The 20,643-nt window shown below is 44.7% G+C and overlaps 1 protein-coding gene across 1 annotated transcript in view; it reads right to left on the bottom strand.

Annotated features, from left to right (window-relative positions):
- Nucleotides 1–19,853, bottom strand: part of FZD6 (frizzled class receptor 6) — a 91,685-nt gene extending 71,832 nt beyond the window's left edge. Inside the window, exon 1 of the mRNA XM_073590107.1 lies at nt 19,699–19,853. The gene's annotated coding sequence lies outside the window, so the exon portion shown is untranslated. The remainder of the gene's footprint in view (nt 1–19,698) is intronic.
- Between the last annotated feature and the right edge of the window lie 790 nt (nt 19,854–20,643).

Genomic DNA, 20,643 nt, shown 5'->3' with positions numbered 1-20,643 from the left:
CACAACCGGAACCCATACATGCTTTGAATTGCTGTAATCGTTCAGACCTGAAGGTTAATTAAAATTCATTGGCGGAATTAAAATTTTTTCTCCATTTGCATGATTGTATGGTAAAGTGAAGGGTGTCAATCAAAACTACATCTTGTCCTGTAAAATAAAAGCCATATCAGGCACCGGTACCCCGGTATAAGGCCGGGGTCACACTAACCGACGTAAAATACGGTCAGTATTTTACATGCGTAATACGGATCAATGGCCCCTAAACAGTGCTCCGTATGTCATCCGTAATCAAGGTGTGGTCGCGTATTTTGGGCATCTAAGCATCCGTATGGCATCCGTATGGCGAGATTTTCTCGCCGCCTTGCAAAGTGGACATATAATGGAGCCCAATGACAGGGTTTCTAAACAGAAACCAAAGAATAGATATAGACACATAGAATGCATATATGTGTGTATTCTATGTGTCTATATCTATTCTTTCGTTTCTTTTTTAAACCTGTCAGTGTGAGTTTACTGTATAGAGCCCCGAATTGCCGGCTTTGCTAAAAGACACCGGGTGCGTATTTCTCGCAAGTCACATGTGTGGTCCGTGTGTAATCCGTATTTTTCGCGCACCCATTGACTTGCATTGGCGTACTACGGGCGTAGTACGCTGACAATCGCAGCATGCTGCGATTGGCACAGAGCGTAGGATACGGATGAGAAATATACGGCTGGTGCGAGTGACCCCATAGAAAATCATTTGTCCGTGTCTAATGCGTGCTTTTTGCAACTCTCACTCGCCTGTATTCCTCGCCAGTGTGACTCCGGCCTTACTGCCACATCTGCCATCTAAATCTTGTGTTACCTCTCCTTTTTGTTCTCCTACCCGTACCAATGACATTTTCATATGTCTAGATCCTACAATGCTAATTATATACAAGGCCAAGAATCAATCTCCGACACTAGCTCCAGGATCAACTGATAAGGATCTGCTATTCTTTCTGATAATCCCTAGATCAGATATTGCCACCTTCTCTTTAGATTACCAGGTATCTGGCCGTGGAGACGCTCCAGATTAATATTGTTTCGGAAAGGACTTTATGCAAATATCGGCCTGATCCTCAGCTGAGAACGTGAGGCTCCAGCTGGATCCTGCCTTTTTCAGGGACGGATCAGACGGCTGATCTGCTCCTACAATCTGTTTCCTGCAGTCACACAATAATATACTTGTGCTCTATTATATAAATATTAGTGATGGGTGAACGTGCTGGGATGGGATAAGGTGTTATCCGAGCATGCTCGTGTGCTAACAGAGTGACTTCGGCGTGTTTGAAAAATATGTTAGAGTCCCCGCGGATGCTCGACAGCCGCGAGCCATGCACGGACTGCCTAACAGCCGCGAGCCATGCACGGACTGCCTAATAGCCGCGAGCCATGCACGGACTGCCTAACAGCCGCGAGCCATGCACGGACTGCCTAACAGCCGCGAGCCATGCACAGACTGCCTAACAGCCGCAAGCCATGCACAGACTGCCTAACAGCCGCGAGCCATGCACAGACTGCCTAACAGCCGCGAGCCATGCACGGACTGCCTAACAGCCACGAGCCATGCACGGACTGCCTATCAGGCGCGAGCCATGCACGGACTGCCTAACAGCCGCGAGCCATGCACAGACTGCCTAACAGCCGCGAGCCATGCACGGACTGCCTAACAGCCGCGAGCCATGCACGGACTGCCTAACAGCCGCGAGCCATGCACGGACTGCCTAACAGCCGCGAGCCATGCACGGACTGCCTAACAGCCGCGAGCCATGCACGGACTGCCTAACAGCCGCGAGCCATGCACGGACTGCCTAACAGCCGCGAGCCATGCATGGACTGCCTAACAGCCGCAAGCCATGCACGGACTGCTTAACAGCCGCGAGCCATGCACGGACTGCCTAACAGCCGCGAGACTTGCAGCCGTGGTGACTAAAACATTTTTCGAGCACACCAAAAACACCTAGTTGTGCACATGGATGTATCCATAGAGTCAGAAATCTGATGCATGTAAAATAAAAATCTTTTCCTATGTCAGGAGTCAGCACAACCTGTGATACTCCAGCTGTTTTGAAACTACAAGTCCCAGCATATCCTGACAGTCTGTCAAGGCATACTGGGATTTGTAGGTTTAGGACAGCAGGAGTGCCGAAGGATGTCAACTCTGCTCCGGGCTATGATCATACAACTAAAAGTGGATTTCCCCCTGAAATCAACATTGCAATGGCTTGTGTATACTGGGCCGGTGGCAGCCTCATGCTACAAGGGCATAATCTCATGTGACTGGGTAACATGAAGTCTTGCAGCAATGTCAATTATCCTAAAACAGACTTGAAATTAAAAAAAAAAAAGCTTTTTCAAACATTGATGAATCACTGGTGGACCCACCAAAAGGAAAAAAATAGAAATATGGCACCCCAATACTCAAGGCTAAGGTCTGTGCTTGTCTTCCGCGTGTTCCCGCGTACATAACAGTCACCAGTTTTGTTTTTGGGCTTGGCCGGATTAGCAATGACATTTGCGCAAGTTACTTCCCCCAAGGCAAAGAACGATTAGCTGATTGTCAGAATTGTCAATTTTGACAACTTGATACCAAGCGTCTAAAAAAAGGGCTTAGGCCTCTTTCACACATCAGGTTTTCGCCGTCAGGCGCGATCCGGCGCTTTTGACAGAAACCGGATCCGGCGAAATGCAATGCCGGATCCGGTTTCCCCCCCATTGACTTGCATTTGCGCCGGATCGCGCCGGATGGCCATGCGTTTCATCCGGTTTTCGCCGGATCCGGCAATGTGTCGCGATCCGGCGTCTGGAAAAAACGACTACTGTAACGTTTTTTGTCTCCGGCGAAAAAGCCGGACACGCCGGATCCGGCGCTTCCGGCTTTTTCACACAATGAAAGCCTATGAGCGCCGCAATGCGCCGGATCCGGTTTTTTGGTCTGAGCATGCTCAGTAGCTCTGCCCACAGGAGATATATAAAAGCAAGACAATGGGACCCTCAGCCACACCCAACATGCCACCCAAGCCAAGAACCAGGAGCAGGAGAAGGCAGCAGACATCTGCAGCAGCAGCACCATCAGCACCACCACAAATGAAGCAGCAAATGGAACATGCTGAGGAGGGGAGTCCAGCAGCAGATGAGAGACGGTAATTATCAAATCCCCCATTCCTCCAAACTAGGGCCATGGAATATCAAGATATTCATTGGCCCTTTGTTTCTCTTTATTCAACAGCCGCCAAAGAGATGCAGCAGCAGCAGCAGCAGCAGAAATGGCATCACTGGCAGCAGCAACAGCAGCAGCAGCAATACCCACAGCCATGGAGTCTGGCCATCAACAGGACAGCACATCTTCTTCTGGGAGCCCTCCCTCGCATCGTCAGCGTTTGACGGTAAGTTTTTATTTCCAAAATCCATCATCTCTGTAATATATGTCTATTCATTGCCTTTTATTTCAAAACAGGAATCACAAGATGAAGAGGAGCTCTCAGAAGAAGAAGGAAGGGGTGGACAGACACCTGGAGTGGGCTCACAATTGGTAAGTTTTTTGCATCAAACGCAGAAACACAACATCACACTACACACAACACATAGAAAACAATGTTCTGCAGACCACACACAGCAAACAAATGCCTGCATCCAAAGACATAACATTTTTTGTTTTCTTCTCTAGTCTTCCCAATCTGGTGCTCGGCCAAGAGGTCCTCGCAGTGCCTCCCAGGGTCGTCGGCGACAGCAACGCGGCGGTCACCAGCGTGTAAGTATAAATATTTTTGCTTTGTTTTTTTGCACTTTTTATTTCATTTCTTTTGTGGAGGCTAATTATGTTATTTTTGTCTTTTTCTTTAACAGCCTTCACAGCGTGCTCCCGACTCTGACGGTGAGGATGGAGGGATTGATGTGGACCGCCTCATCGATCTCGTCAGAGAAAGGGAGCCGCTCTGGAATATGGCTGACCGCCGCCATGCTGACCTGATCGTTACCCGACGACTCTGGGAGGAAATCTGTTTGCTCCTTGTGGGCCGCTGGGAGGACCTCGATGTTCGGGCCCAGATTAAAGAGCGTAAGTATATACAGTACCGGTTGATTGATGTAAACCAGTGTTTCCCGAACTCCAGTCCTCGTGGTCCCCACGGATCATGTGTTCAGGATTTCTATTTACTATGGAAATCCTGAAAACATGACCCCTGGGGACCATGAGGACTGGAGTTTGTGAAACACTGATGTTGTATACTAACCACTCCTTTCTCGTTTCAGGGAACAGAATTGTGAATCGGTGGCGGTCTGTGAGGGATCGTTTCAAGAAGGAGTTCAATAAAGAGATGCGGGCCCCGAGTGGATCTGGAGGACGCAGGAGCAAGTACAAGTACGCACAAGCCCTGTCGTTCCTCCGGGAAACAATGCTCACCAGAAGGTAAATATTACACACCACATGTGAAAAAAATGTTAGATGTAACTTTTTTTTTTCAGCCAGGGCCATACCATGTCAGTATTTTAATTGTTTTTTTTTCTCTTTATTCCACAGCACGGTGAGCAGCACTCGGGAGCCTGCACGATTGGACCCTTCTGAGGCGATCCCTGAGGAGACCGGCACCGAGGGACACTTCGACCGCCCCGGTACATCTGCACCTTCCCAGCCTTCCCACACATTCGACCCATCTGTCTCATCCACCAGCACAGGAGCATCGTGGCCGCCTACATTACATGAAGCTGCTGGTGAGGAGATCGCTTTCCCTTTACCCCACCCTTCTGCCCCTGCCACCTCTAGTACACCTGCGGGTACTGGGCGGCAGCGGCAGAGGGGTCAGGAAAAGAGTTATGCGCAAGAGTTCTTGCATCTGAATGCATCTTTCCAGAACTGTCTAAAAGTCTTGTCAGAGCAAATCTCCGCAGGCTTTCAGCAGATCAACTCCAGCATTCTGGAGGTGAAGACACTTCTGCAAACCATGCATTCAGAAGCAAGATCTTCGCCAAACCACACCTTTTTCAGGTCTGTTGTGGAGCGCATGGCAACACTATCTCCTACCCAGCAGATGCATGTAATGCATTCGTGCCACGGTGCTCTACAGCAGGTTACCTCCCAACCTCCACCTCCCACCACTGTAGTTCCACCACCTGCACCCCCTCCAGCCACTTTCCATCCTCCCCCTCCTATTACATCTGCACCCCCTCCAGCCACTTTCCATCCTCCCCCTCCTATTACATACCAGCAACCTCACCAGTACCAGCAACCTCCCCAGTACCAGACATCTCCCCACTTCCAGCAACCTGCCCCGTACCAAACTCCTTCCCCGTACCAAACTCCTTCCCCGTACCAAACTCCTTCCCCATACAACTTTCCATCAACATCATCTGCTCCTACAGTCCCTGCCCAACCCTCCACTCCACCGCCCACCACCTCTTCTGCCTCCAACATGTCCACCCATTCTGTAGCTTTTTCCACACCTTCACCTCTAACTGTTCCTTCCCCACCACGATCCCAGTCCTCTCTCCACACACCCAGTGTCGAAGTGTCCCGCAGCCCCTCCAGCAGTATTTCCACCCCACAGTACACAGATTTGTAATGTGTGTTTTTTGTAATAAAAATGCCCATTGGGTTTAAAACCTTTATTAAAAAAGTTTTTTGCACTTTAAAAACATTTTACAAAAAAAAAAAAAATTTTAAATAAAAGTTAAATTATCGTTTCACAATGGTTGTCTGTCATTTCTTTCTGCGGCGAACTATGTTTAAAAAAAAGGTTAAATACAGGGTATTTCAAAGGTAAAAAGGTATTCAAAACCAGGTATAACTGTGGGTAAATTTTAGCTTTTTGCCACAGTTGTGTTCCTGGTTGTGTTTGAAGCAAAGTATTTCACCTAAAAAGTTGTGTTTATTGTTGGTGATTTCCTACCAATGTACACAACTTTTGTTAAAAGGTGAAATACTTTGCATAAAACACAACCAGGTACACACCTGTGGCCTAAAGGTAAAAATAGTAAGACCATGACAAGATAGCCAACTTTGGTTGGCAAAGGTATATACTGTTGGTCCAGAAGGTACACAAGTTTGGTTAGGGCACAAATCTTTCACACTCTGTCATCCTGCCAGTGTACTCTGCCTTGAGGTGACATAAAGTATAGTGGAAAATTGTCCCTGAAACCGTCACAGAACTTCTAGTGGTAATATTTCCAATGACAACATCCATCTTCGCCAGTAACTTGCTCTTCTCTCCAACCTGCACTTTCTTCTCTACAACCTGTCAAAGAAGGGCTGTAGGAACACGCTATATATAGTTTTCCAGTAGCCAATCCCGTTCGGAAGGCCACAAGGGTCAATTTTAAAAACCGGATCCGGCGTAATCCGTCGAAAAACGGATAGAAAAACGGATGAACCGGATGAGACGGATCCGGTTTTGTCTGTCAAGAACAAGACGGATCCGGCAGAAAACTGGATCCGGCACATCAGGTTTTACAAAACATTTGCCGGATCCGGCATTCCGGCACGACGCCGGATCGCGCCTGACGCCGAAAACCTGATGTGTGAAAGTAGCCTTAATCTCACACTTTTATTAGGACTCAGAAGATGGAGGCATCTCAGCACCTGGTGAGATACTACAACTACGGCCTGTGACACCACATGATATCGGGGCAAACCGAAATATTTCATTCATCTACCTGCAATACGTTCTTGTCCCGTCTATCAGGGATCCATCTCAGATCTACAGAGGGTCATTCTTGGTCCTATTTTTCACCTGAATGGAACTGAGCTGCAATACCAGCATGAGTGGCACAATCTCTTCCAAGAAAATATTCATACTCTTCTCAACCCTTATTTAAAGGTCCAAGGTGGTGTAAAAAAATGAAATATTGAAATCTGCCAGTCCAGCGTGGAGGAGCGCCATTATACTTAGCGCTAATTACGCAGCTGGGACCAACATCTCTTAAATGTCATCCAATAAGCAGCTGCTGATTGGCTTTAGAATGGACATGAACCCCCCTCTGGATGTTGATCTCAGCAGACCGGCCTGGAGTACAGAGGTGAAGCGCCGGTCCAAAAGGTATCAATTTTTTTTCAACCACCTGGACCCATCACTAATGGTTTTCTAGAAGTGGACAACCCCTTTAATAAATTTGAACTTGCCTAAAATAAAGGAAATTTGGACAAGTACTGGAGGTAGTGACAATTGCAAACAGGTGCCATTACTACAGGTAATGAGTGGAGGACAGAGAAGCCTCTTAAAGAAGAAGTTACAGGTCTGTGAGAGCCAGAAATCATGCATGTTTTTAGGTAACCAAATACTTATTTTCCACCATAATTTGCTAAATAAATCTTGCCAAATCAGACAAGGTGATTTTCTGGATTTGTTTTCTCCTTTTGACTCTCATAGTTGTGGTCTACCTATGATGTCAATTACAGGCCTCTCTCATCTTTTTAAGTGGGAGAATGTGTACAATTGGTGGCTGACTAAATACTTTCTTCCGCTAATGTAAGTGAAGGACCATTTATTTTTAATTACTTTTCATAGAAGAACAACTCACCACCCCCACAACAATAACTGGCCCCTTTACCCACAGCCATTTTATTGAACCAAGCTTAGATCTCCACAGTTTGGTTCAGTAGGGTTTGAGTGTTGCACCTCTGATACAGATGCTGAAAGTCGGCCATATTATGGTGGCATGATACAATAAATGATAAGCAACGGAACAAAATAGGCCTAATTTCTCAAAACAGTCTTGGTTGCCCATAGCAACCAATCACAGCACCGCTTTCATTTATCCAGATCATTTTTACAAATGAAAGCAGAGCTCGGATTGGTTGCTATGGCCAACAAAGGCAGTTTCACCATTAGATAGTTTTGGTAAATGGGGCACGGTGTTGCTTCTCAGCGAACGCTTGTTCCTTTACAACATTATAGAAAAAGGTTTAAAATTATAGATCATGGACGTCTCGCTCCTGTCATTAGGACGTGACACATAAGAACCACCAGTGAAAATAAACACACACATCCGCACCTGTTAAAACACTTCATAGACGTTGGCCGACCTCAACGCAAATGTTTACATTATAGTTCTGTAAATGTGATTAAAAAAATGTGAAAATCCAATAAACTCTGAAAAGAAAATCATCAGTTCACTAGAATGAAAAAAGATACAAGCATGTGAGATTCGATAGATCCCGATTTTGGCCGAACAAGTCTGTTTTGATCCAATTCATGGATCACAATTGCACTATAAACTCACAGTACGAGATAAAGAGAAGGGGCAGACGGCCATAGAATCTCTCATCCGAGAGAATCCAGACGATTATGTAAATGATGCTCTTAAACAGTGTCAGCCATAGTGTGATCCGATTCTCTGAGATGAGGAGCAGACGGAGAAACCCCCCCCCATCTTCTCAATTCTGTCAGTGCACGGAAATTGGACACGCACTCAGATGACATCAGAGTGCAGTGCGATGGTTTCCACCGATTCATTGACTTGCATGGCCGAGTGGGTTCAAAATATCAGATCAAACTCGGGCAAGCCTTGAAAATACCGGACGTGTGCAGGCCACATAGGCCAACATTCGTCCGATGTTTGGTCGGATTGCCCTCAGACCGCAAATACACTCCGTCTGGGACTGCCCTAAAATGGACAGTGTGATCATTGTGCTGTATCCCATTTTTGGCTTTTGTGCCTGCTTTTTTTTTTTTTTGACCATCAGTGTGACATCCATTTTTCACTTATGCAATAAAAAAAAAAAAAAATACAACTTTTAGTGTTGTCTTGTTTTTTAACCACTCAATAATTACCGTAGTGGATTTTTTGTCTTTCCATTGTTTAGAATAAAGGAAAAATAGATGCCACAGTCATGATAACAACAGGCACAAAACTAACAATAGGTTAAAAAAAAAGCTGATCCATTTATTCTTGTACATTAAAAAAAATAAAAATGAATGTCTGTATTGGGCTACCCGACAGATCACACAGTGACTGCCTGCTTCATTTCAGTCAATGGCCCCAATCCCATTTTCCAGGGCTTCTGACGTGAAGGTAAAACACAATATGAACAGAGCCCGACAGATAGGTATTTAGGTGATGATCATCTCGTGAAGAATTTCCACCATAGTTTTAGGCGGTTCCTTGTTCCCCTCCTTCCCAATCTCCCATCATCCAGACATTATACACAGGGTTGTCATTTGGTAAATGAAGTCTACAATTAAACAATTGACTCTACAAAGTGTCACGTAACTCCCGGCTTTGTGGAGACCGAATCACCGACATGTAATTAAAAAGTGATAATAGGTTAACTCTGGAGAAGCGGGATAATGACACTGGGATTTTCTTGTATATTTTGTCAAGAATTTATATGTTCACATGTTGCATTTGAGGCTTTATAAATACAAACTAAAAGCCGTTTTTACAGTACCAGCAAAAGCTGTAAGGTTTCAGAAATCTCATGCACGTGCTATTTTTTTTAATTTTTTTTTTTTTTTTTATTTCCCCCGTGAATTTGAGAACTCTATAGAGTGTTTTTGAAATTTGCAGCAGGTCAATTCTTTCAGTGTTTTTTGGACCCATAAAAAGCGACGAGTAAAGTGCAAAAAAAAAACCCCAACCCCCCCCCCCATGTGCTTTTTCTATGGCACATGTAATCTGAACCCCAAAAACACTGCAAAAACTGGTATTTTTAAAGCAGATTTGGCTGCAGAAAAAAAATAAATAAATCAGCAGCTGCATGTGAGCATAGCCTTAATGTACAGGTAGGTGAAGGATGTCGTAGCGTAGCTCCGAAGGCCATACATACTGGATACAGGTGGTAGATCCAATAGTTTGTTTGAGATCTGCTGACAATTTTATACATAGTTGGTTGGGACCAGATCGATTTTAACTGATCTAGACGTTTTCACTCCCTGGAGATAAGCGCCAGTGAAGTTGTCTGGCAGCAGCTCATCTCCAGCCCTTCAATGAAAGAAGTCTGATCTTATCACATAATATCAGGTAAATCTTGGAGACTCCAAGCAATTAGTCTGAATACCTTCAACATCAGCAATCAGGAAAAACAAGAATCAGGCATCTTGGATTTTAACACCTAACCTGGTATTCTAAAACCAGTGTCAGAGGAGCAGAGGAGAAAACATTCAATTTTCATCCAGAAACAAATGTGACAATATTTATCTCTACCCTCATCTGCGTTCCATCTATGATCTTCTATGTTGTATCCATATTGAATCCTCTTTTTTTTTTTAATAGATCAACATTTTAAGAAGTACAAGACAGAATATCACTTCCTGTGTTAGTAATTACAATGTATCTGCAAACAAATAAAAACTAAGAGCTATATAGAGGATCTATATGGGATCCAAATTTTTTTTACCCATAAACTTGAACGGGCGGAGCTCATACGATACACGGAAGAGAACAGTGCACGTTGCGCTTTTTTTTTTTTTTTAACAGATGTGTATAAAAATAAAATAAAATTGTAATTTGGACTGAAGAGCCAAATTGAGTTAAAATAGACAGTGTTGCGGTGCGACTATGACACGTCTGTATCATCTGCTCGTCTGAAAAGCACTAAGGGTGAGCCTTTATGCTGAGTTTTTGAAAGTGGAAACTCCAAGCTTTTGAGGAGGATTTTAGAAAGTTTCCACTCCCAAAAAGTCAGTAAAAAGACTTTGCGTGAACACACCCAAAGAGAGACGAGCAGCACTAGAAATATCACTAGTCACTAATCCCCCTCTGGCCATGTGGGATCAACCCTAAGGCCGGGATCACACACAGCGAGATACGGCCGAGTCTTGCAGGTTAAAACCAAGCTCTGGCGCCGGCACTCCGGAGTGGAGCGTGCAGCTCCATGTATTGCTGTGCAGCTGCAACGCTCCGCTCCAGAGACTCGGCCGTATCTCGCTGTAGTGTGACTCCGGCCTAAGCCGTCTACTTGGGCATACAGGTCACAAGAAGCTGAATAAAAGGATACCTTGATATTGACGATTCGATGTCTTACCCCAGAGAAATTCATGTTTTCCTTAATATGTAACTGAGCTGTTCAGGACTATGGGCTGGACACAGATCTCGCCGAGTATCTTATGTTAAATGAAAAGGAACGTTACCAGTGTGAGACGTGTAGATCAGGACAGGGGCCTGTCATTCATTACATGTCACACACTGGTAATGCTTCCTTTCATTTACAATAAGTCCTGGAGGCAGATTCTCAGGGAGATCTATGTCCCACCCATAGATCTGAACAGCTCATTAACTTATGAAGAAAAAGTGGATTTCTCTGGAATAAAACATTGGTTCACAGAGTCCAAGGTAACATTTAATTCATCTTTCTATGACCTGGATGCCTATATAGACAGCTTAGAAGGGTGCATTCTACTGACAGATTCCCTTTAAAAGGGAATCCATCAGCAGGTTTTTGCTCTGTAATCTGAAGACAGCATGCTGTAGGAGTTAAAACACAGATTTCAGTGATGTTTCTCTTATCAAGCTCCATTGTTTTGTTTGCTTGCAATGATTGTTTCAGCAGGGGAAGCTTATCATTGCTGGACACAGCAGCACATGCTGCCTAGTCCGACAACGCCCCCGGCTGTGACAAGCACCTGTCTATGGATTCTGTACAAAGAGAACCTGGTGTGGGTGGGGCTAGCTTCCTTTGCTAACTCTAAAAGTTCTTATAATGGGAGAATGGTTGCACTGTAATGAATGGGTCACCGAGGAGGATGGCAGGAACAGGCTAAGCCACCAGAAGACCAGAGGGGTTGGTAACTAAGCGGATTGCAGACCCCTGATCCTATCCACACAACTAGCAGTAGCCGTGGAGCGTTCCTACGATGCCCTAGACGCTTCGTCACAGCCGGAGGACTAACTAAGCCTAAAGACAGAAAGATGAAGTCTAAACTGCCCAGGAGCAGATTCCCAAAGAAATAGGCAGCCCCCAAACATATATTGTCGGTGAGACAAGATGAGACACAAACACAGGCAGAGAACAGACTGAGCAAACGGTGGGGCCCAAGCTGTCTAGACAGGACAGGACAGAAAAGATACTGTCTGCAATCACGCACAAAATCCTGAAAAAGTCTGACACTACTGATATACAAAAAACCTGAGATCACACGATCTCACCCCCGCTAGATCAGCACTCTGGTATAAACAGGCAGCAAAGCAAAAAGATACTAACATAACAGGGGACTGAACAAGCTGCAACATATGAAGCAGGGCCCAGCGCTGCCCCTAGCAGGGAGCCCGCTGAACCCTAGCAGCAAAACAGAAAGCAAAAAAAACAAAAAAACAACCAGATTAGATGCAAAGGATTAGCAAAAAAATCACTTAGCTGAACCATGCAGATCAGGCAGGGGACAAAAGAGCTCCAAATGCACACTGAGGGAATCACCAGCAACCTCCAAGAGAAGCCAGCTCAATTATATGCTCCCAGCCAGTATTCCCAGGTTTCCAATTATCGCTGTCAGGTGGGGAACTTCCATCCACCTGACCAGCTCCCCTACTCTCAGCAACCACCAGAGGGAGCTTCGGCTCAGGACTCCAAGCAACAGAATTCACAACACTGCACCCAGTAATCTAAGCGATACATCGTTGGATTCAGCTTCTCTTTGTCTACATGAGGTTTCTCTCAGATGAGGTAGCAAAAACCTGCTGACAGATTCCCTATAAGAGAAAATAAAAACTTCTAAAAACAGCAGTTGATATTCCTTGGAAGTAAATAGGAAGAGTTTTCCAAGTATTTTTTAATAGGATTTTGGAGAGGATCCACTTAAGAGAAAAACACCATGTGAATATAACTTCTCTCTATTGCAGTTGATCTGTGTGTTAAGACGATCTGTGCACGTTGTTAGCGGTCAGCCAAATGCCATCTAATGTGTATGGCCAGCTTAGCACATATGCTTTCAGATCTGCTGTGTACCATTAGTTGCACATTCATATACTGCGTGCAGAATTATTAGGCAAATGTGTGTTTTGATCACATCATCCTTTTTATACATGTTGTCCAACTTCAAGATGTATAGGCTTGAAAGCCAACTGCCAATTATGTAAATCAGGTGATTTGCATCTCTGTAATGAGGAGGGGTGTGGTCTAATGACATCAACACCCTACATAAGGTGTGCTTAATTATTAGGCAACTTCCTTTCATTTGGCAAAATGGGTCAGAAGAGAGATTTGACAGACTCTGAAAAGTCAAAAATTGTGAGATGTCTTGCAGAGGGATGCAGAGGTCTTAAAATTGCCAAACTTTTGAAGCATGATCACTGAACAATCAAGCGTTTCATGGCAAATAGCCAACAGGGTCGCAAGAAGCGTGTTGATAAAAAAAGGCGCAAAATAACTGCCCATGAATTGAGGAAAATCAAGCGTGAAGCTGCCAAGATGCCATTTGCCACCAGTTTTGCCATATTTCAGAGCTGCAACGTTACTGGAGTATCAAAAAGCTTAAGGTGTGCCATACTCAGGGACATGGCCAAGGTAAGGAAGGCTGAAAAACGACCACCTTTGAACAAGAAATATAAGATAAAATGTCAAAACTGGGCCAAGAAATATCTTAAGACTGATTTTTCTAAGGTTTTATGGACTGATGAAATGAGAGTGACTCTTGATGGGCCAGATGGATGGGCCCGAGGCTGGATCAGTAAAGGGCAGAGAGCTCCACTCCGACTCAGACACCAGCAAGGTGGAGGTGGGGTACTGGTATGGGCTGGCATCATCAAAGATGAACTTGTGGGACCTTTTCGGTTTGAGGATGGAGTGAAGCTCAGCTCCCAGGCCTACTGGCAGTTTCTGGAAGACACCTTCTTCAATCAGTGGTACAGGAAGAACTAGAACAACATGGGAAGGGAAGCAAAAGACCAGAAAAAGCCATACACCTGACAAATGCTATTGAGAACTCTGCTATTAGAAGTGGAAAGGAAGAACAAAGACGAAAGAATCTAATTAATAAAAATATTGGAGAAAGAGAAACCAATCACAAACTAAAATGTTTCTATACTAATGCACAAAGCATGGGCAACAAACAAGGAGAATTGGAACTACTAACACAGGAAAAGAAATATGATGTCATTGGAATCACTGAAACTTGGTGGGACAATACACATGATTGGAATACAAGACTAGAAGGATACAACTTATTTGCAAGAAACAGACTTGATAAACGAGGAGGGGGTGTCGCATTGTATGTTAGAAACGCGTATATCTGCACAGAGATTGAAGCTTCAGAGACTGGGAGTTCTGTGGAAACTGTTTGGGTAAGAATACAAGGACAGAACAATGGAAAGGACACCATTGTAGGCATTTACTACAGGCCGCCTGTGCAAGCTGAAGCTATGGATGAACTCTTTATGCATCAAATGGCCAAGTTCTCCAAAAAATATGACATAGTTGTCATGGGAGATTTCAACTATCCAGACATTTGTTGGGAATCTCTCTCAGGCAAAACTAACAGGTCAAGGAAATTCTTATCCTCTCTTGCTGACAACTTTATCTTCCAAAAGATAAGGGAGAAAACAAGGGGAACTGCTACCTTGGATCTAATCCTTATAAACAGGGAGGAAATGGTTGAGGAGGTAAAAGTGGCTGGGACCCTAGGAGGTAGCGACCATGCTATTTTAGAATTTTGGATAACTAGAGGCGGAAGACCTGTGAAGACTCAGACATCAAGGTTAGATTTCAGAAAGGCAGATTTTAAGGGATTCAGAAAGAGAATTGGAGGGATCCAATGGCTGGATATCCTTAAAGACAAAAATGTCCAGGAAGGATGGGAAATCTTGAAAAATGAAATTCTCAAAGCACAGTTGTTAACAATTCCGAAAAGAGGGAAGAATAGGAAGCAGTTAAGGAAACCAGGATGGATGAACACAGAACTTAAGCACATGCTAAAAAGGAAGAAAAAAATGTTTATAAAATGGAAAGAGGGAGGCATATCTAAAGAAGAATATAATGCTGTCTGCAGAACCTGCAGGGCACAAATCAGATTATCTAAAGCTGAAAATGAATTGAGGCTTGCAAGAGATGTCAAAAGCAATAATAAAGGATTTTGGGGATATGTCAAAAGTAAAAGAAAAGTCAAAGATGCTATAGGATTTTTACAGGATGAAAATGATGAAATGGTAAGACAGGATGTTGAGAAGGCTGAACTTTTAAATTCCTATTTTGCATCTGTTTTCTCTCAGAAAGGAAATGTAACATCAACTGTTATTCACTGTCCTATTAAGGGAATAGAAGAATCCAGGATATCTATAAACAGAAAGATAGTGAGGAAACACTTAGCTAGCCTAAATGAATTCAAGTCTCCAGGTCCAGATGAATTACACCCCAGAGTACTGAAGGAGATAGCAGAAGAAATTTTTGAACCCCTCTCTATAATCTTTGAAAATTCTTGGAGAACAGGAGAAGTGCCAGAAGACTGGAGAAGAGCAAATGTTGTTCCTATCTTCAAAAAGGGGAAGAAGGTGGACCCAGGTAACTATAGGCCGGTGAGTCTGACTTCTATACCAGGAAAGATCTTTGAACAAATTATTAAACAACATGTATGTCAATACCTGGATAAGAATGAAGTGATTAAACAGAGTCAGCATGGGTTTGTAACTAATAAGTCATGTCAGACTAACTTAATTTCCTTCTATGACGGTATCACTGATTGGGTGGATCAAGGAAATGCTGTAGATATAGTATATCTTGACTTCAGCAAAGCATTTGACAAAGTCTCTCATACAATCCTTATTGAAAAAATGATTAAGTATGGAATGGACAAGGCAACTGTTAGGTGGATTCATAACTGGCTTAGTGATCGGACCCAAAGAGTGGTCGTAAATGGCTGCACATCCAGTTGGAGGAATGTCTCAAGTGGGGTACCACAGGGCTCTGTCCTGGGCCCTGTATTGTTCAACATCTTTATCAACGATTTAGATGAAGGAATTGAGGGTAAACTGATTAAATTTGCTGATGACACAAAGCTAGGAGGGATAGCTAATACTAGAGAAGAGAGAGAGAGGATTCAAAAAGATTTAAATAAACTGGAGAAGTGGGCAGCAACTAACAGAATGGTTTTTAACAGGGAGAAATGCAAAGTACTACATCTGGGCAATAAAAATGGAAAAAACATATATAGAATGGGAGGAATAGGGCTAAGTGACAGCACATGTGAAAAAGACTTGGGTATACTAATAGATCACAGACTGAATATGAGTCAACAGTGTGATGCAGCAGCAGAAAAGGCAAATGCAATTCTAGGATGTATTAACAGAAGCATACAGTCTAGATCACGTGAAGTCATTATTTCCCTCTACTCCTCTTTGGTCAGACCTCATCTGGAATATTGTGTCCAGTTTTGGGCACCACATTTTAAAAAAGACATCAACAAACTGGAGCAAGTTCAGAAAAGAGCGACCAGAATGGTGACCGGTCTGCAAACCCTGTCTTATGAGGAAAGGTTGCAGGATTTGGGAATGTTTAGTTTGCAAAAGAGAAGACTGAGAGGAGACTTAATAGCTGTCTACAAATATCTAAAGGGCTGTCACATTGTAGAAGGATCAACTTTATTCTCATTTGCACAAGGAAAGACTAGAAGCAATGGGATGAAACTGAATGGGAGGAGACACAGATTAGATATTAGAAAAAACTTTTTGACAGTTAGAGTGATCAATGAGTGGAACAGGCTGCCACGAGAAGTGGTGAGTTCTCCTTCAATGGAAGTCTTCAAACAGAGGCTGGACAGACATCTGACTGGGATGATTTAGCGAATCCTGCTTTGAGCAGGGGGTTGGACCAGATGGCCCAGGAGGTCCCTTCCAACTCTACGATTCTATGATTCTAAGAAGTCGGTATTGTTCAAGAAAAACATGATTTTCATGCAGGACAATGCTCCATCACATGCATCCAAATACTCCACAGCGTGGCTGCCCAGTAAAGGTCTAAAAGAAGAAAAAATAATGACATGGCCCCCTTGTTCACCTGATCTGAAACTCACAGAGAACCTGTGGTCCCAACTGTCAAGCAACTGACAGAATCTATGGATGGAAGGCTTTTGAGTGTCATCGTAAAGAAAGGTGGCTATATTGGTCACTGATTTTTTTTTTGAATGTCTGAAATGTCTATTTCAAAATTTTGTGTTGTGATATTGATTTACCTGGTGAAAATAAACAAGTGAGATGGGTATATATTTGGTTTTTATTAAGTTGCCTAATAAATCTGCACAGTAATAGTTACCTGCACAAACAGAGATCCTCCTAAGATAGCCAAATCTATAAAAAAAAAAAAAAACACTCCAACTTCCAAAAATGTTAAGCTTTGATATTTAGGAGTCTTTTGGGTTGATTGAGAACATAGTTGTTGTTCAATAAGAAAAAGAATCCTCTCAAATACAACTTGCCTAATAATTCTGCAGTGTAAAGTCATGAAACGGTACCAGATATTGTCACTGACCTCTATGGGAAGCAGTACACATGTGGGAGTCAACTTTCAAATTTTTTTTTTTTTTTAAAAGGTTGCAACATGTGACTGAAGAATGCTCCAGCAGCCTCCCATACAGCATAGCCTCACAAAGAGCATAGCCTTCCCCATACAGCCCAGCCTCCCATACATACAGCCCAGCCTCCTCCATACAGCATAGCCTCCTCCATACAGCCCAGCCTCCCATACATACAGCCCAGCCTCCTCCATACAGCATAGCCTCTTATGCAGCTCAGCCTCCCATACATACAGCCCAGCCTCCCATATAGCTCAGCCTCCCATACATAAAGCATAGCCTCCTCCATACAGCCCAGCCTCCCATACATACAGCCCAGCCTCCTCCATACAGCATAGCCTCACATACAGCATAGCCTCTCATACAGCTCAGCCTCCCATACATACCGCATAGCCTTCCCATACAGCTCAGCCTCCCATACATACAGCCCAGCCTCCCATATAGCTCAGCCTCCCATACATACAGCATAGCCTTCCCATACATACAGCATAGCCTCTCATACAGCCCAGCCTCCCATATATACAGCATAGCCTCCCATACATACAGCCCAGCCTCCACCATACAGCCCAGCCTCCCATACATACAGCATAGCCTTCCCATAACGCTTAGCCTCCCATACATACAGCATAGCCTTCCCATACAGCCCAGCCTCCCATACATACAGCATAGCCTCCCATACAGCTCAGCCTCCCATACATACAGCATAGCCTTCCCATAAAGCTTAGCCTCCCATACATACAGCATAGCCTTCCCATACAGCCCAGCCTCCCATACATACAGCATAGCCTCCCATACAGCCCAGCCTCCCATACATACAGCATAGCCTTCCCATAAAGCTTAGCCTCCCATACATACAGCATAGCCTCCCATACAGCTCAGCCTCCCATACATACAGCATAGCCTTCCCATAAAGCTTAGCCTCCCATACATACAGCATAGCCTTCCCATACAGCCCAGCCTCCCATACATACAGCATAGCCTTCCCATAAAGCTTAGCCTCCCATACATACAGCATAGCCTTCCCATACAGCCCAGCCTCCCATACATACAGCATAGCCTTCCCATAAAGCTTAGCCTCCCATACATACAGCATAGCCTTCCCATACAGCCCAGCCTCCCATACATACGGCATAGCCTTCCCATAAAGCTTAGTCTCCCATACATACAGCTCAGCCTCCCATACAGCATAGCCTCCCATACAGCCCAGCCTCCCATATATACAGCATAGCCTCCCATACATACAGCCCAGCCTCCATCATACAGCCCAGCCTCCCATACATACAGCATAGCCTTCCCATAACGCTTAGCCTCCCATACATACAGCATAGCCTTCCCATACAGCCCAGCCTCCCATACATACAGCATAGCCTCCCATACAGCTCAGCCTCCCATACATACAGCATAGCCTTCCCATAAAGCTTAGCCTCCCATACATACAGCATAGCCTTCCCATACAGCCCAGCCTCCCATACATACAGCATAGCCTCCCATACAGCCCAGCCTCCCATACATACAGCATAGCCTTCCCATAAAGCTTAGCCTCCCATACATACAGCATAGCCTCCCATACAGCTCAGCCTCCCATACATACAGCATAGCCTTCCCATAAAGCTTAGCCTCCCATACATACAGCATAGCCTTCCCATACAGCCCAGCCTCCCATACATACAGCATAGCCTTCCCATAAAGCTTAGCCTCCCATACATACAGCATAGCCTTCCCATACAGCCCAGCCTCCCATACATACAGCATAGCCTTCCCATAAAGCTTAGCCTCCCATACATACAGCATAGCCTTCCCATACAGCCCAGCCTCCCATACATACGGCATAGCCTTCCCATAAAGCTTAGTCTCCCATACATACAGCTCAGCCTCCCATACAGCATAGCCTCCCATACAGCCCAGCCTCCCATACATAAAGCATAGCCTTACCATACAGCTCAGTCTCCCATACAGCTCAGCCCCCCATACAGCTCAGCCTCCTCCATACAGCCCAGCCTCCATTGTCCCCCATGACAACAGTGCACCTGTCTCTAGGACACAATATACACACTTTCTCCTTCTTCCTTTATTGCCTGCTGATCTTTTCACTGCTGCTCCCTGCCTCTGTTTTGTCCCCCTGGCTGCTCTTTTGCCCTCCTGGCTGCCATTGTCCCCAGCCTCCTCCTCTCCCTGCCTGTCATTCCTCCCTCCACCCCCCAGAGCTGCACGGAGAGACCCCAGAGTGTGGATCAGTGCTGGATCTTACCTGCAGAGAGGACAGCTTTTCCAGGATCACCGAGCTGATACAATCCACCTAGTGTCACCCTCGGGCGATCACCCGGATTCCACACACCCAGCGCCCGCCCGCACCCTGAGCGATGATCCTCCGTGCCTGCTCTCCCACGATGTGAAGTTCCTGAAGTTCACTTTGAAGCCCGCGGTCTCATTGGCTGCAGCAGCCCCCCTTCTCCTGAGCACGCCCTCTCATTGGATGCGCCAGCCCCATCTCACAGGCACGCCCTCTGATTGGCTGCTCCTGCCCCCTTTCTCTTCTAAACTTTCACTAGTGATTAGCTCCAGACTATACAATTGGCGGCTTGAGTTTATGGGACAGTGACAATCAGATCTATGGATTTATTGATCGTCTCCTGTCTGCTGTTCTCAGTAAAAGCTGCTCTTATCACAAGACCTGATGTGACCTACTTTATTGCTTGGTGACACCAGACATTGTAAACTCCACAGACAGTAAATTATAAGGTCAGATAGAAAACCAGAATATTAGCTGATCAGCCATAGAATTATCCTCACTGCAGCACCAGAGGTTTTCCTAATTTTAATTGCTGGCATATGTATGATCACTGGTGGGCAGGGGTGTAGTTCTACTGGGTGCCTAAAGCCTAAGCTCCTTTTGGACCATACAGTAGTAGACCAGTTTTATTGATGACCCATGATAGCTGGGGGTCCTGTTGAAGATTTGTGATTGGGGTCCACAAGCTTCAAATTACGGAAGTGCTGTTGGGTACCTCCATGGGTCATCCATAGATTCTGTGGATGCAATAGGTAACCAGAATGCCCTCATTTAGGTCTTATTCAGATGTCAGTGATTTTTAATGAACGCAAAAGACGGTCCTAACATCATCAATATCTTACATCCAATTTTTGGCGATTGTTATTTTTTACTATCATCCGTGATTGTCTCAAATGAAAAAAA

Source organism: Dendrobates tinctorius, unplaced genomic scaffold (assembly GCF_039654945.1).
Source record: "Dendrobates tinctorius isolate UK_male_01 unplaced genomic scaffold, ASM3965494v1 ptg000116l, whole genome shotgun sequence".
Taxonomy (NCBI): Eukaryota; Metazoa; Chordata; class Amphibia; order Anura; family Dendrobatidae; genus Dendrobates; species Dendrobates tinctorius.
Note: the sequence above shows the minus strand (reverse complement) of the source record. Positions and strands in the feature narration are given on the sequence as shown.